Source organism: Meleagris gallopavo, chromosome 5 (genome assembly GCF_905368555.1).
Source record: "Meleagris gallopavo chromosome 5, MGAL_WU_HG_1.1, whole genome shotgun sequence".
Classification (NCBI taxonomy): Eukaryota; Metazoa; Chordata; class Aves; order Galliformes; family Phasianidae; genus Meleagris; species Meleagris gallopavo.
This window is the reverse complement of record NC_139408.1, coordinates 1,572,623-1,591,390: the sequence shown is the minus strand read 5'-3', so window position 1 is coordinate 1,591,390 and position 18,768 is coordinate 1,572,623. Positions and strand designations below refer to the sequence as shown.

The 18,768-nt window shown below is 35.7% G+C and overlaps 1 protein-coding gene across 1 annotated transcript in view; it reads right to left on the bottom strand.

Annotated features, from left to right (window-relative positions):
• MPPED2 (metallophosphoesterase domain containing 2) overlaps positions 1-16,825 on the bottom strand; it is a 195,418-nt gene extending 178,593 nt beyond the window's left edge. Inside the window, exons 1-7 of the mRNA XM_085223873.1 lie at positions 14,607-16,825; positions 13,447-13,603; positions 10,952-11,075; positions 8,371-8,467; positions 7,156-7,329; positions 4,245-4,388; positions 166-249 (exon numbers count right to left, since the gene is read on the bottom strand). The gene's annotated coding sequence lies outside the window, so the exon portion shown is untranslated. The remainder of the gene's footprint in view (positions 1-165; positions 250-4,244; positions 4,389-7,155; positions 7,330-8,370; positions 8,468-10,951; positions 11,076-13,446; positions 13,604-14,606) is intronic.
• Between the last annotated feature and the right edge of the window lie 1,943 nt (positions 16,826-18,768).

The window sequence follows — 18,768 nt, the reverse complement described above, 5'->3', positions numbered from 1 at the left end:
TAGTTCTAAAGGATTTCAAAGGACTTAAAACCAAATTAAAATGAATAACGTTTCTTAATACTAGGTAAAAGGCATAATTCACCCTATTCGACTTACATTTTTCCACGTTAGAATACCCCTTTTGTTTTTCACAAAACATACATTCTTGAACATTTAAACACTTACAGCAATCTTCAAAACTCCGGACAGGAGCTGTGATAGAGACTTCAAAACTTCACCATAAGCAGACACTCGCACCACCCGAGGTACCTATTTGAAAAACCTCACTTGTGAGACCGATCTTTTCCAGATGCATCACAGCAAACAGAGACAGGACCCCCAGGGGCTACTCAGAAAGTCTGCGCTGGGCTGCACACTGCCAGTGTTCCTCTGGAGGAACCACTGTTAGCTGTGCTGCTGGCAGATGCGCTTCCTTCCTAGTGTTTCTGTCTCTTACTACTGGTGAATTTTCACATCTCTACAATTAACTTAGTACACAATTCAGCACATACCCGATTCACAACTGTTTTTTGAGATAGATTACACAAATTCTTAGTTATAGTTCCTTTCTTTACGCTTAACCAGAACAGCAAACTTCCTGAAAGCTGTCCATTGCACAGGATAGTTCAGGTGACATCAACTATACAGAGATCTACCTTAATTTTTAAGTCTCTTATAACAATGTGCTTCTAAGTTCTAACTTATAATGCCAATTATTAGTTCTGATTTTATAAATCAAATTACTTTTTAAACGAATACCGATGAAATTCTCACCTGTCCAAAGAAGGAACAAATACTGTTAAAAATGTCAAAGAAATTAGAAGAAACACACATTTTATCAGAATGCATTGTTAAATAATGATTTTAAAATGTATAGATTCCTGCCCTTCAAGATCTTGTGTGAATTATGAGATCCAATTTTATTCTCATAACTGTACTAAAATTTTATAAATGCTATAAAGAAGAATCAAGAGCACTTGGAACTGTCTGGCCATGCAATAAAAATGCATTTCTTTGTTGTGAGGTGACAGACAAGTAAAGTCTACCTGCACATTGATCAATACGTTTTCCTTTTCTACTTGAATGCATTTACTTTTTTTTCATGGGATAATATATATATATTTTTAAAGAATTTTCCATTATCATCAAAAATGAATGCTGGAAAAAGGCAAACATAAAAAAAGAAGAGATAGAGGTAGTCAACAATAAGTTCAGTAATTTCTAATTATACTCTGTGTGTTTTGTTCTCTACTTTCTTACTGCAGTTGGCAACTTAAGTCTAGGCTTCCTCACAGAGGGGGATGTCAAATCACTTTGCCCATACTTACACTGCAAGAACCCTGAGTGGCAGATACTCTGCCATCTGAGATACAAACTTTGAAACGATTCTGTGATTTGGAAGTACGAACTCTCAAGCAGTATTCCAGACCTCCCCTAGACACTTGTGTCCTGAAAAGACTACAGTAAGTTTGTTGGAAGATGGATCACGTGTCATGTTTTCAACTGCTGATTATTTTGAATAGAAAAGTCTTTTTTTTTTTTTTTTTAGAAGATTTTAAACATGCACAATTTAGAGAATTATTTTTGCTGCATGTGATAACTTCTGTCATCGAATGTCTTAAAATCCCTTTTATCACTCCGAATATTGCTTTTGCAACTGGAGATCAATAATTACTTTTTCCGCATCATCAAAAAACAATGACATGTCCATATATTTGATCAGCTGCAAATTAGGCCTCTAGCTAAACAGCACCCCTTGGACAAGCAAGCTTGGGCATAATAGGCAGATAATTTTGCTGTCAGACGTGCCTGCATGATGAAGCAGACAGAAGGCCAAACAGTCTTTTTTTCTCACCTTTACATTTTATCATGAATATAACAAATGTAACTGAGGAGACTGCTGGAGCATTTAAAATATTTAATGTTCTTACTTGTTTTGCTGGATAGCAATAGCCTGAATTCTTAACACTAATAGATTCACTATACCACATAAAATTGAGGCCAGGTTCAGACTGCACCTATGATACCCTGTGAATTTAAAAAACAAATATTTAAAAAATAGTTAAAAGATGTCCTTATACTACCATTTAAATTAATAATTTAATTTAATTAATACTTACAACTTCATTCATGCAAGGAGATTTAAAGAATATAACGTTTCCATTTCCCCACAGCTCTTCCACCCCCAAATTATTTTGTACTTCTCCTTAGACATGGCTGATGTGTTTACTATTTTGGAATGATTCCACACCTTTAGAGAGTGCCACGTTGTTCTCAAAGACAGCTTGTCCTAAAAAATATGCTTTTCTTGGTTAATGTTTTAAAAAATATGCTCTTTCCTTGCTCCTTCTTCTGTGGCATAGGAAGCTGGAAAAATTCCAGTGACCTTTGGTATGACTGTCTTACAAATTAGTGCAATATATTTCTCTACATTTCACACCGTGCTAAATATTTTTGGCAGTACAAGATGAATATTATGAATCAAGCTTAGTTCTTAAACAGCTTTTCCATTTGTATGGAAACTCTGAAGCTCCTTGGCTTCCAACCAGAGAACTCATCTTCTGTCTTGTTCCTTACATGTTAATTATTCTTAAAAGAACAACATAATTTAAAAATAAAAGATTTAAAAAAATAGAAATAAAATAGAAAATGGAAAAAAAAACAGGGAACTCTCTAGAAAAGAATGACATTTTACAGCACTTCGGTGAATAAAATACACATTTCAACTAAATCAATTAAGATTCTACTCCATGTAATTATCCTGAATGCAAAAACCCAACTTGAATTTAACTAACTACTGATACTATGTAGTTTGCCTGTTTCAAAACACAGCTTTTATTACCAGCTAAAGGCAGTTCAATGAAAATTGGAGGTTTAACCACTCAGAAGCCTGCTGGCAGCCCTGATGAGCTGTAATTCTAATTGGAAACCCTTGCAGTTAGCACACAAGAAAACACCATAGCTGTTTTTCAGTGATGATGACATGGTTTGCAGATGTTACCTGTATAGCACCTCCAGACAGGAGTTACTTGAAGAGCTCCATAGACAAGGGGAGTGAAGATGAGGAAGCGTGCATCCATTGGAATTACAGAGCTGGTTCATTCTTCCTTTGCAAGAATGAACTTCACTTCTCTGGATCCTCCAAAATATTTTCTTTCAGATGTTTTTACTTAATTATTTTGCTGACTAAGATCTGCCCTGTACATTCATTCAATAAAAGGCCAGAGTGCTCTGATTATGTGCTAGAAGGCTTTTTACCAGGAGAACTTCTTTTACAAGGGCTAGCTTAAAGCCATAGCAGTGGCAACACAATCAATTATATCTGAAACTATGTGTGTACTTTAGAGCTTATGATAACTGATTCAATGCACAAGTATATACAGTATTTGATTACCATTAAACAAGGTCTCTGTTAATCTTTGGTCTCCAAACACCACTTCCATTTCATTAATGGTGTTACTCAATTAGAATGGAAACACACGGCAGCTTTATTTCCCTCTAGTTTGAAGTTTGAGCAGATTTTCCTGATACTATTTGTAATTGTGATAACCTAAATATATTTACTCCTGTTACACAAAAGTAAGGTCCAACCTTTAATAGATTTCTCTTTTCCTTCAGTTAAATTCTTAATCAGAAAACTCTCAAATGATCTCCAAACCATTTCTAAAGCTTTTACTCAGTTGCAATATTAAATACCCGTTTCAGCATTCACAACTGGTATAAGACATCACAACATTATTTTATGGGTGTTGTTTATTGTGTTTTTCTTTCATCTCCTACTGCAGCAGTATTTCTAAGATTCCAGCATCCTAGGCAGAGCATTTCTGCAAGCAGAATCTCCTTATTTATTGCTGGGAATTGCAGTGAGAAAGGACTGACTCAGCTCAGAAAGAAGCAATCTGGCAGCAGCCTAGGAACTTCAACACAGAAGATAGGAAAGTTGTGGGAAGATTGAGCTTAAGAGAAAGAAGAGGCTGTCATAGAAAGGAAGAGAAGGAATATAGAAATGCAGTAGGAAAACTTCTCAGACAAAAGGGCTGTTTCAACTCTTTGCTGTGGATGAGCTGTTAGCTTTGATCTCAGTTCACTGAATCACATTGAACATTTTCAGTAGATTTTGGGACATTTGGCTGAAGTCAAAAGGTTAAGTCTTCTATATTTCTTGAGTAATTTCACTGTTTTTAGGTCCACATTTCATCTCAAAAGATTTTTTTTTTTTTTTTTTTTTAAAACAACAAAGGAGGAAAGACAAGTAAAAATTCTACCTGGTAACTTTTTAGTGTTATAACATTTTTTCTTGCAGGTATGATCATAGCAGCTTTTTCAGTCTCATCTTTGAAGAAGCAGCTACTGATATATTTTAGATCTTTTCAAGTCACCTAATTCAGTATCCTTACTTCTTTCAGGATCTAATAGTAATGAAAAAGAACAAGAATAATCCTTAAAGGAGACAACATTAGGTTTTCTTTCAATATGTCTTTTGAAAATAGAAAGTACCTTAGAATCGTTGTTTCCTTTATAAGAGAATATAATGAGAGGGTTTGGAATTTTAATTAAACATGACGCTCAAACTACTTGTTCTCTAATACTACTACTAATATTTGGATGAGAATACATAGGAATTGTATAGATGTTTCATGGCAGTGTCCCTCAGAAACAGAGATTACCTTCAGATAAGAAGAATTCTTACAGATATTTACATAATTAATTTCACAGTTAATGTATAGATGCTTTGGCTTTTTTCCCAGAGTACCTCAGCTGGGCAGATTTCAACCACACCCTGCTTACAATACAGCCGTGTCAGGAAGCAGTGAAATATTGCTGGGTAAAGCATGGATAGAACCCACTTTACTTGTACTCCAGACACACAGGCCACAGTGACTAAAAGGCTATGCCTTACTAATCTGCCTGCGTGCCTCCTATCCTCTGCAACAACCCACGCACAGAGATAACCATTTATTCAGACTGATCAGTTCATAACAGCCACACAGAATTACTACAGACATCTTCCTGACTTCAAGTGAAACTCAAGTGGAACTTTGGAAAAAACCCTTATATACGGGTTCTCTCTCAAAAGCACAGTATGTGGTGGGTCATTCATACTGACTTGAATCTCCTGTATTCTCAGAGGAAAGGCAGTAGCTGCAGGGAAGCCACTCTCATAAAATGATGTAATAATTAGCCGAGTGCTGATCCTTCAAAATGTTGCTTTCCAGGATTTCTGAAATACCAGGCTCATGTCCCAGTGGAGACTGACTTCTTACTATGTTAGTCTACCACTGACAGCAGAATATCCCTGCAAAACGAGAGGTTACTAACTGAATTACTGAGCCTCAGTAGTCAGTTAGCCGTCTTGGGGCAAAACTGCCAACGTTTATAACTATGAAGTGCTTAACCATGATGGTAACGAAAATCACGTAATCAGCTAAGATAGTTCTTGATTCTCCCGTGCTTAAAAAATTCTTTAATTTTAGCAGGAAAGAGTCCCAGAGAAGACTATAGGAATTTCAAGCTGACTAAAGATGCAGCCAATCTTAAAAGGTAATGTTGCATCATCCTTGACCCTGAGTACTGCAATTTGTTTTAGCACGAAAAGACAGAATATTTCCTCAGGAATTCTAAGAGTATTTCTGATGCTTACACGGCCCATCAGTTTTTCTTGCAGTGTAACATGTTCTACATCCCACGGTAGTGTACAGGCACCAAAAACTGTTAAAGGCTCACACGTCCCTAAATGCAAAACTTTCTCTGGATAAATCCTGTAGTATCATATGCAATTCTGAGATGTACTCTCCCAAGAGCAGCAAAATAATTCTCCTAAGATCTGTTCTGTGAATTGTCTCTGGTTTTCTACAGCTGCTTTACAGTACTGGTTTTTGCACTTTATTTCCTTGGGCATCTCTGGTACACTAAAGCTGCCATCCTTTACGCCATGCTTTTCACTTGCTCAGTTTTTGGTAATAGGCTTAGACTTCAATCTAGCAAAGTACATGAGCTTAACTTCATTGTGTCGCACAATGGATATGCAACTTTGCTAGATAACACTGTCAGCACTGAGCAAATTCTTTCCCCTTCTCAAATTCAAATCTGCTCGATAGTCACAAAGAGTCTTCCTCTTTATCAATTTTATGGAAAATAAATCCTTGAGAATATAGCAGTTTTGCTGTTGCTATCATTTACGTGCCCTGGAATGCGTTATAGCTGTTGAATATCCACTAATGATTTGCCCACATTCACTTCAGCTTCTTTTCCCAAAAACATTGTACCTAACATGATACCAAGTGTGAAAAAACTACTGAACGTGCACAGACATGGAAAGTTATCGGTTGCTTGGCTAATCACATATTGAGCAATCAGCCAAAAACAGAGACCACATTTACTGCTTATCTAGTGCCTCAAACAGCAAGATGACTACTGCTACTATAATCTAAAAGTGAACTGAGAGTTTGAGCATTAATAGCAAAAGACAGTGATCATAATTGTATCCTAATGGTAATAGACATTTTTCATATTCTTAGACGTTGTTTAAAAGAAAGTTCAGTGGTTCAGAACAAAACGGTGTTCTTAATGTCTTTCAGTACACATACAGATGCTAACATCTCATTAATAAACATTCAAAAACACTTTTTTTTTTTAACTCTGTAACAGTCTTCAAAAAACAGCCCAAAGGAGGAAGGCCATGACATAAGGCTTCACATTTAAAATTGAGAATATTTTAAATCTCATTTATAAGTATAAAAATTGAGTTATTCTATCAGTAGAAATGTAAGCACATCAAGTCTATAAAGATAAAGATACAACCAGCTCCTGAGGTGTATTTACATATTTTGCAATATTGCAGTGCATATCTTGGCTCCTTGTATAATTGATTTCAGTGTATTTTGTTTTGAAGCTGCTACAGCAACATTAAAGTGTCAGGATTCAATTTATACACCACTCTGTGCAAACCTGCAGTCCACTCACAGAAAGGGAGGCAGTCTTAGCATGAGCTATTTTTTTTATTATTTTGCTTGAAAACATCTTGCAAATAAACACTTTATGGCTAACAAATCCTGAGGTTAATTATGGATAAGAAAACTCTTTAGATAAGAAAAGTATGAGCTATGCAGACACAAACAGTTCTCTTGAGGATGCTGAGTGTGCAATATGGTCACTGATCTGTCACTGCTGATTTACCTTTGGATCACCATTATGTTTCTGTAGCAGCAGGAAATATATCTTCCATGGGATGCTATCAATCTCAGAGATGTTGGTATCTTTCAAGTTTAACAATGGCATGGTTTCTTATTCATCTAAAATACCGGAATCTCACCTGTGGTTTTCAAATAGCTGGGATTTCTTCTTTGCCATCTAGGAGAAAAAGAAGAATTGCTTCATACATCTGGGATGTTATGACTTAAAAACCAGAGATACTTGCTGTTCAACAGGAATTATCACTGCTCATGTCTTGGCAAGTGGAGAAGGAGGAATAATTTAGGGATTTCTTTACACATAAAATTTTAGCTTAGTTAAATCACATTGGAAAACAACATTACCAAAAAATGTACCTGAAGACAGTAGATCAGATGTGTAACTGAGCACGATGATTAGACAGGACCCCTCAGCAGTCCTGCAATTTATTTGCAGATGAGATGAAAAAGTGAGGGAATAGAAGAATAATGAACTTGTAATAGTCAGCTTTTGATTATTAATCCTAGCTCATTTAGAAACTCCATTTATGTGTTTTTAAAAATGGATTAGAGCATGAAGAGCAAGTTTAATGTAAGGCTTAATAAACTGACACCAGGTTCTTTTATTCACTTACTTAGAGAACTTTGATTTTTGTGCTGTATTTGTTTTGAATAGATTTTTTTGCTTAATTTCTACTAGAGTGAAAGCATTAAAATTAAAATACTCCATTAAAATACTATGAATGGTTTCAGTTCCTTGAAGCTGCAGTCCCAAAGTAGATGACAAAAGACCCTGGGAGACAGGCTGACAGACGCACAAGCTTCCCCTCTTACTTGGTACAACAGTAAATGGCAGAGCTGCACAAGGTTTGTTTCATTCCAAGACAGCGTCAGTAAAATTTGTTTTAGATTCTACTGATTGCATGTTATCAATAATGTAACATTTTAAATCACCTGTTACTTCTCTAGAAGGTAAAGAAAAAAATACCTTTGTTTCCGAGGTGTACTGTTGCTTTTATTCTAGTCTCTTTTATTCTTTTTTCTACAAACTTTTCAGATGGGCTTTACTACACTTCTTGAATCCTTTTAACCAATTCCACATTACTGTGAAATAACTGTGGATAGCACATGAACTGTATAAAGCTACTACTGATGTATCGCAGCCATGGAATTAACCACTCCTAACAAAACCAAATAAATAAATAATATCCACACGACTTACCTAGACTGTATGTAGAAAGCTTGTATCAAAAAATCTCCATTTCTTGGGAGGAGAAACACCAGTATGTGTGGCAGCTGGACCTTGCTGATTGTTTGTACTGTTGAAAGAATTAAGATTTCTATTTTTTTATTTTAAGAAGTATAAAGGGCTGCATTTATTTTATAAACTTTGTTTCTATTTTGACCAATAACATGTAGTACTAGGTAAATAAAACTGTAGCAAGTTTAAAGGACAAAATACTGATAACGCGTATTATCACAACATATCTTGAGTTGGCCTACAGATTACAGACTGAAGACTGCTACGTAATTTAAAACAAAAAAGAATTTCAGTCAGGTAGCGTGTCTCCTATTGATCAAACAATTTTGTGTTTTTTGACAGCTGCCCGCAAAGAGAAATAAGGTCATAAATAAAGAGAAATAAATCACAGTAGAAAAGAAGATTAAAAAACTAGATCAAATTGGCTCTTGGAATTTGCAGACTGTCGTATTCTCATATAAAAAGTTGTTGAAAAGGAAAGGAATATACGTATATATAATTCTTGGGCCCAAATGTAACGGAAAAGTAGTTGAAATATAGGAGAAAAGGGATTCAGTATTAACCCTTCCCTACAGCACAGTGGAGCATCTCCTTCCTACGTGATCACTGATGCCATTCCCACAGACTACTCACCTCTGCAGAGCAGCTACAATAGGACCATAGAGATTCACGTAGCAAATATCATACCTTGCTGTTTGAACATTTTAGTATTGAAACCTCTTTCAGAACTAAGTAATTTTTTACATTTACTTCTGGTTTTGTCTATTTCTCCAAAATCTTTGGGACCTCTGACTGCACAAAGCTGTGGTAGAGTCCTAAAAAAGCTAGGATTATTGCTATTGCTCTTTCATCACCTCTCAAAAGAGGATCATCATTTCATCCCTTGCAGAAGTGGAAGGGATAATCAGGCTTTAGAATTCAAGTATTATTAGGATATTAGGTAGATTTAAGTTAGCATAAGGGGAATTGTAATATTATAAGCCATAGAGGCTGAAAAACCAGGGAGATATAAAACTGTAAGCCTCCAATTGAAGTACGAAGCAGCACACTGAGAAAAATGCTGACACCCATAATGCACCAGGCATGTAGATGAATTCAGTGTAATGTAAATGATAACTGGGGAACTATCACTGATAATTTAGGATGAGTGAAAATTTTATAATTGAGTCTTAGCACGACGTAGAGCTCAGCGAAGTTTAGGACCATAGCAAAGGTCAGTCTACTCTCTCAGCTCTAAAAATTACTGCTGCATTTTCTAATTTCCCACATTTTCTATGAAGATTTCCACCAATTGGAGACTAACTTGTAAGGCAACTAGTAAAAATTAATATAAACGATACATTGTTAGAAAATTAATGACTATATTCCAACTTTTCCTTTTTATTACCGCAATTCAAAAGAACAAACACGCTCTAGTATTACACCCAAGTATAAAGCAAATTAGCGTTCGGACCCTATTTTAATTATACTACCCAAAATATTGTAAAGGACACGTGAAAGGGCATTCACAAAAGCACACGCAATTAAATGCTTGGTTACCAGCAAATAATTATCTTCTGCTCATTTTATTAAACCAGCGTTTAGTAGGTGAACACCAAGCAGTTTATTCTGCCCTAAAGTAAAACCTCATGGAAGAACCCGGATTAAAAAGCGGCCTAAAGAAAAGACTTAATCTGATTAGGAGATGACAGCTCCATCCCGTATCAATTTACGCAAGTCAGAAGTGGTTAGCTACATCAGTTTTCCTTGGTTATTATGTCCAATCTTGAACAAATGAGGGGGAAATACTGTCCGTGCTCCTCACATGCAGTCATTTAATTCAGTATTCTTTTCGGGTAAATCTCATACAGTGCTCCTTTGAAATATGAGTGGTGACGCCAATTACCACAGGCATATTTCATTTTGTTAGAGAATAAGACACCGATGAAATCTGTTGTAATTTCTATATCCCTTCCTATTTAATACCTACTGTATTTTTTATTTTGCAGGATAAGTACGAATTCTTTTCTCCTACTCAGTCTTTCATTATTACTCCATTAAGTCAAATTACAACGTAAGTCAGGAATATCCAAATTGATGAATGATGGTACTGCCTTTCAAAACTAAAGATTCACAGAACAAACAGCTTTCTTCATCTATATTCTTTGCTTTTTCCAGTTGAAGACAACAGAAATTTAGGAGTTTAGAAACCAGCTGCAACTGACAAATTCCTCGCAGTAAGGTTATTTTACAATTCAATGTTAATAATACCAGAAATCCTTTTAAAGGGAAACAGAAGTTCAAATAAAAAGTGAGGAGTTCATTGGCTTAAGCCAAATTATTATTCAAAATAGAGTTTGTTAGAAAAGATAGTTTTACTTTAATTTTAAATATAGTTGAAGTCTAAATTTAAATTGAGATGAAGTCCTTCAAAAGGACTTGCATTTTACTCACTGTGTACATTTAAATCATAGTCCCTTCTTTTTCAATAACATGCACTGGCCATCTGGCAAGTCTTGGCAACTTGTATCATTTTTATAGAATGATACGTCTGATTAATTACCTTCTCTGCTCACAGGAGATTTTCCTGAAGAAACACATAGAACTACATCTCTTATGCAGTTCTTTGTCTGGTGTACAAACAGCTTTATCAGGCTGTTGTGCATTTAGCTAGAAGTTGTGGCTACCTAGCAGATAAAACAAAGAAAATACAAAGATAATTAGTATGTGAGCTGGTGTAGACACCCAAAATATAGTTTTTATCTGAAGTCTTTAAGTAGTACAAAATTAAAACAATAATGGCACATAATATAAGAGAAGTCACTGCAGATAACGAAATGCTAACATACCTCTTGCCACACATTCGCCGCCAAGGCCCACACTCTGGGTCTTACACAAACCTTTATGATTGTTATTGAGAGCGTGGTAAGAAAATAGTTTGGATTTGATCCATGCAGTATGAGATTAGCAGAAATAACCAGAGAGATTCCATAACAGTGACAACAAACATCACTTAAGAGTAAGTATTTCTCAAACCATATATGAACATGAGCAGTAGTTTGGACACTTTGGCATACTTCATCATGGTTGAGGGTAGATCATCATTTGACAAATTTCAAGAACAGAGCATTGTGCTTCTGCAACATCACATATTATCCCCTCCCCCTCCAAATTAATGGAACTGATATTCAAGGAATGGATAAGCAGAGATGCTTGAACTGGGTATGCATGGGAATGCACATATATATTTACATAAAGAATTCACATAAAGAATAAAAACAACTGTTTCCTATTATCGTTATCAGTAATTCCTAGGATAGGAATTACTAATCCCTAATTAGATGTGAAATGGTCAATAATGAAGTCAATCTAATTCACGGATTGCCAAACATGCAGAAATACTATTTTGGACCTGGACGGAAACCATTCCTCTGCTGGGCTCCGCACACGGCCTCTGCCAGAGCTCCCTTGGCTCCCAAAGCTGCACAGGGTGAGCCAAGAGAGACGGCATGCTCCTCAACTCCTGGGAGCAGAGCAGGAGGAGTGAAGCCTTCATCTTGCCCTGGAGCTACTTTTTGTGGATCAGCAGACAATGGACGGGACCTGGCTGGCAGGAAAGGCATCCGGCAATTCAGGAGAGGAGATGTAACAGCTGCAGGTCAGGGTGAGGCCGTAAGTTATGCAGGAGGAAAAGACAGCAGTGATTTCACGGGTAGCTGTATGTGACTCTTGACAATGCAGGTGACCCCGATGACCTAAGTCTCAGATCTATGCATTAAATACAGTAATAACTCAGCAAATATTGAAGATAATATTTCATTTTAATGCATACACAAGCAATTGACCTTTGCCCCTGCAGTTTAGTCATATTTTAAAATCTTCACACTATAAATAGAGGAAAAAAAATTTCCTTTAAAAATCTTCTAAAGAAATAAAATACAACAAACCAAAGATATGGCAATGTAAAAGACTGAGATGATCCAAATATTGGAAAAGATGCTAACCTGGTGAACAATTCACCTGATTTACACACGAGACCCATAGCTACAAACATTTGTTCTTGTTCCATTTTATAAGACCACGAGTGATCTGCTGATGGAAAGCAGCTTTATCTTGCAGACTCAGCCAGCAAGGCCATAATTGCTTTCTAACACAATTTCTGGGGGCTAACCAATACTCAAGAACTGTAACTGCATGTGATCTACCAGATGGAAAGGGAATTATAACTGCTTTATTTTACTTTATTTTCTTCTATCAGGCAACTTTTTTTTTTTCCCCACAGCCTTATTTTTGAATCATGTGGATGAGTCTTGCCCACACATAAAACGAAACCAAATTTCTTAAATTCTTTAACTATTATAAGATGTTGCTACAGCTTTCCTTTAGCCTTTCGTAACATATATTTAACTATACATAAAAAATAGTACAGAGAGTATGACACCACATCCCCTGAAACGGTTTGCAAAGGTGTGAGCCCTGGCATATATCTGAGACACATGAATACATTCATTAAGCTCTTTTGCAGAATTGGATCTCTTAAGCAGTAGGAGACTCTCACTCAGTTGAAGTTCTTTGGAAATAGGAACAATTTCAGCTACAGGGAGAAATTTTACTGACCCTATCTTAATGAAGGGATGAGGGAGGACAGAAAGCTCTAAGACCATAAAACTGACAAAGATGGAAACAAGATGGTTCTAGACAAATCCATACAGATAAAATGGCCTCCAAAAAAATACGCAATGGCAAGAGAGTTTTAGAATGACCAAGCTAACTGTATCTTACTGTCTACATGTTCTAGTCCATATTATTCATTTCATTCTGGATTCAATGGAACAGGACTGCATTATTGCTGTTAACAAAAAAAAACAAAAAAACCAACAGATTCTCCATTAAATTTCTCAACTGTGTGACTGCACTACAGAAGTCTGTGGAACTAATCTAGTAAAGAAATCAATCCTTGAATCTCCATGTATTTCCTGTGGTCTTTGAGTCCTGTGAGCTGCCCTGTTCCTGGTATCACATCTTCTGGCAGTTTGATCTCCTTTTTACTATCTTTACCTCTTTAGTTGTTCTTCTTGGTGCACCGATTTCTTGATCAGGTTTATAACAGTTCAGATGAGCGCAAGTCTTTGTGCAGCTGGTTGGTCACACAGACATCTCTGCTCAGGTGATGGCAGTTTAAGCAATAACGAAAAATTTCCCATGGGATGCAACTCTGAGTAAATATAAGGTGAAAAATTAAGGGAAATAAATCATCACAAATTTCTCTCATGATTTTAAGCTTACTAAATAAATAGATTCACATCAAATGGTCTAGTGGCATGCAAAAAAAAACCAACAAAAAACAATGTGTACGCTAAGCTGAATGCATCTTACAGAGTGATATCTAATTCAGTTGAGGCAGGAGTTGATTATGGCTAACAGATGGTTCAGATATTGTTTACCCATAATAACGATCTCATTTTTTATTTATATTTCGTGTAAAAATCTAGCCTTATCTTATACTGTAGAAAACAGTCATTACTGATATAACACTCAATTACAAAACCGTTGCTTTTCCTCTGCCTTCCATATTTAGGATAGAAATGTGTATTGTACACAGTTTGTATCATACACCATATGCTTAGATAATCTCTCCAATCTGATCTTGGGGCATTACTCATTATCTTTAGTTGGGTCTTACTTCATGATGTCAACACCATCAACATGCTACATAACACATCAACAGGCTACACAGTATTAAGGTTATCAGCACCAGTTGCTGTTTCTCCACATAATGCCGATGCAGTTTTGATGAACATGTCTCCAAAGTCAAAATAAAAAATAAAAAAAATCCTCTGCTACATATACAATGGCTTAAGATCTGATGACATATCCTCTGCATGGCCACGTCCTAAAATACTGACTGCTTATCCATTGGATAAAAATTACCATTTAAATTTTAAATGCTTCCAAAGCAAACAGTACCTCAACTCCTTGCTCTTCCCATGTTTTCACAGTTACCCTCAGGATTTGTTAGCACTGAAACTATCAGTCCCATTTATTGTCCTATCTGTCATTATTAATGCGCATCTCTATCAGTATTTTTCCATCTTTTTAAAGGTCATAGTTCTTGATTTTTAGTCAGTCAAAATATATTTGTGCTTAAATTGCATGCATATTAGAGTATCTTGCTTAGGCCCTTAAGAATAATGTAATATAGCATCTGCTTACTTTACCTGATCAGTATATCATTGACGTCCTTAGAAACCAAAATTTCTGACAAAGTTCTTTAAGAATCTGAAAAATATTTTATTCTGCAACATATTCACACAAAATATATTAAAATATCTCTGTATACCATATGTCTGCAACCAGTTCCATTATCTCACGAGCTCTTTAATCCAACCCCCACAGACTTTCACTACCACGGGCAGGATGGAGCTTCTTGTGTGAACCAGTATCGCTGGCTTAAAGGCTGTTACTCATTTTCCCGAGGTGGAAATAATACCTTTCCAGTTACTGAGCCTGAAATACTAAAAAAGTGATTTGTAACTAAGAACAAGTTTTCATGAAAATAAAGCTCTGGTAAATACAGGGATATTATTCTGTTCAGACTAAGTAAAAGGAACAAAAAGTCTATTCATCAGATTTGTATTTACATGTATGTATATGTATTTATAGTCACCTCATTTATAAAGACTGTGATGAATTCCATTCTTCTGTTTTAGCCAGGACCAAGCATTACAACTCATTTGTTCAAATGCATAATTTAACTTGCTCTCTAATACTTAATTTCCCCAACAAAGACAACGTTATTCCTCAAGCGACTCTTAGGGCATCCCTGTGTCAAAAATCTGCGTGGGAAGAACTTCTCCAAGTCAAAACTGTGTCCAAATACCCAACTGTATGAACAAATCTGGTCTTTCAAAAACATTTAAATCTGGTAATACCTTGTAATATATATACTCCTAAATCCATAAATATCAGTGCATTTCTAAATGTATCATAAAATCAATAGAACACTTCGACTGCTTATATTTCTCATAGAAAAATATGGATTTACAGTAATTAGTCAGTATAACTAGCAATATTATGGAAAATAATTTTTAAAAATACGCAGAGCTAGGAAGAATTAGGGAGATTCAACTATAAGCAAATAATTGAATATAACTTAAGTATGAAATTCCATGAAAGTATGCAGATGTACAAAAAGGGAAGAAAATTTGCATTTCCTAAAGTTGTTTTTTAATTACGTAAACTATCCTAGCATTCGGAAGGCAGCGAAGATATTATTATTGCATTTTATTAACAACCCCACTTCTTAAAGCTCTTATCCTAATAAGTAAGAACCATCAGAAAATCAACGAAAACAACCAGAAAATCTGCCTCGTTATCTATGGAATTGAGGCTTATGCAATAGCCAGTCTACCTGCTGCTCCTTCCCATAACGTCTCTCACAACCAACGGCTAATTCCAATCCAACGTGGCAGCCAAATAAAGCACTCAGGTATATTACCTTCCTAAAGGTTACATGAAAGTGGACTAAGGGTAGATGGGACGGGCACAGCTTTTCCCTGGAGGAAAGGCAATCATTACTCGATGGTTTTCCTTCCCTGGAGGCAGCCCTTCGGTGGCCTGTCGCACACACCAGCCCGCCATTTCACAGGAAGGCAGCTCCAATCCCATCTCTTCTGTCTTCGGGGTACAGAGGAGGAGTGGAACGCATACCACTCAGAGAGAAAGCTGCTCTCCACAGGAAACTCAGACTTCTGCTAGCTTTCTGCAGATGTCTGCAAACAAAGAACCAGCTGTCACGTTTAAAGCCTGTGCGGACATGAAGGAGAACGGTAGTTTTATTTTCACTCTTTTCAGCTGCTTTTCTTGAGTTTTCGGAGAAGCAAGGATGAAGTTTATAACATTAGAACAAAGAATTTATTCCGAACTTACCTTTTCAGTGAAAACCACCTATATTTTATTTCACCCATTGGTTGATGTATTAGATGTTAGTTAAAGAACAACTTAAAAGGTTGAGTTCTAACCATTACGTTACAGAAACAAATAAAATAAGCAATGATAGCACAGTGGTAGGTGGTAGCACTGCAGAATGATTGATTTTCCACAACAGATGTGGAAAATTTCTCTCTGGATATTTAAAGTAACTCTTTGTTCTAAAATAGGCCCGCGTGATGGAACGCAATATCAACAGGACTTAACTATGATTTCTGAGGGACAAAGGAGGTGCACCATTTAGGAGCGAGAGAAGAAAATCTGGGTAAAAAGCCCGAGTGAGATTTTAATGAAACCATATTTTAACTAAACTAAAATTACATAAAGGCAAATTTTTTTATTCAGCATAATGTGAAATCCATTTTCCCTCAAGGATTTTTTTATCTATTCAGTTACTTACGGGGAAAAGAATACTATCATTCTTTTTTTTTTTAAAAACAGAAAAAAACACCAAAACTTCTAAGATTTTTCCAAAGCTGAAGACCAGACTACGAGACTGGCTTTTGATGCATGTCTTCAGTAATGCTTTCTGAAACTACTGGGGGGCCTTGAGAATGAATTTTGTTAAGGTCATGAATCTTACCTTTTTAGATGAAGATGGTCTTTGACGAATCAAGAAATGCTGAAAATTATTAAACTCACCTAGGGCAATAGTGTGGATTATTAACAAAAGAAAAAAACAGTTGCTTTTCTGTAAAACAGAGTACTCTCTATAAAAAATATGTGATATATTGTATAATATTACAGCTATTAGCATACAGCTATTTTGTGATGTATCACATAACTTTATATATGCACATCAAGTGTATGTATTACATAAGGTAAGGTAATACTAGGACATTGAGTCATGGCCTGGCAATTACCCCAAATCCACAGTTGTGAATGTACCATAGTGTGTTTACAAAGGCAGTGCATATGCACTCTTACTAAGGGTGGGGCTATATAATCTAGGAATAGGACTGTTCTTACAAGAAGTCATGATTTTGGGGTGGGTAATATGAATATAATAGCACGCCTATGCATTCTGTAGCATATCTTTTGCAATTTTTTTTGATCCTTATAAGCTATTTGTGACTCTATTATGCATTGAAAAAAAACTATTACTGATAGTCAAATCTTTTCATTTCTGTTTTTGTTGTTGTTGTTGTTTTTTTAAGGTTTTGAAAATTCCACAGATTTCAGCAGAATCAAATTTCACTTTTGATGTCACAGCAATCAATTCAAACACAACACATGGATGTAGTGCATTAACAGTAACAACAAGCAACAACGACTAATATCTTACTATTCTCTTCAGTACAGAAAGGATGGAAGCATTATGTTCAGTAACCCCCAATTTATTTATTTTTAACAAAACATTTTATATCATAATGCCAGGCATACATTGTTTTAAAACCTTGGCTTTAACAAGGAAGAGATAAAAGACACTCATTCATCTACTTCTTTTCAGTGACAACAGCGAGTATTTATAGTGTGAAGATGGCAGATTTTAAATCTACAAATGGCTTTTTGGCATTATAATTCAGGGTTATGGTATAGCTCAGATTGTGTTTACAGAGTGCAATGTTGAAATGCAAATGCATCATATGTTCATGAAGCTTAAAAAAAAACTCAACGTCACAAAAGCAGATTAGAAGGTGTAATGTCCTATAGTTTAACTAGAGCTAACCTTTTGAAACTTGTCTCTGAATCACAGAGATTTACTTAGAGTTTTCAAGTAACCAAGTCCCATACAGTTAATGCTGATACAATGAATTTCATCTAAATGAGAACATCAATACAGGAACTTTTGTCTCATTAGAATATATTTTAAAATGATCTAGAATTAAACATTCAATAATACACAGTATTAAGGACCAAAAATTTCCCACTGCTACTGGAAGGGTTAAATAACTAAATGCAGCTGTTTTCATAACTGACAGAATCCCTCTCCTATTAGTACACAGGAAAACAAGTAAAAACACTCCATGTACAGAAGTTAAATTCACATTTCAAAAACAGTACTGCCATTTTATTTGAGGTGCTGTTGGATGAGTTTTTCATTCATCAATATGGTAAACCAATGACAGACATGTTTGAGAATTTGGACATTTTAAAAAATGATACATTTTTTTCCCACTGCTTACAATAGGTTTGGGTTTTTTTTTCCCCCCCTCATCTTGCTGGCTTTCCCTTCCTAGACTTCCCTCACATACTTATTTTTCATACAGTGAATGACCATTCCTCCCAGTTCCATAACTCTTCTGTTTTACTTGCCTCCCATCAATTATTTCTCCAAGCAGTATCTAGCATTAATGCCTCTCCTTATAGTTAGCTAAGAGTATACATTCTTAGATCATCAATTCAGTTTTACTGGCAAAAGCATAGAAGTAGTAAAGCATAGAAGTAGAT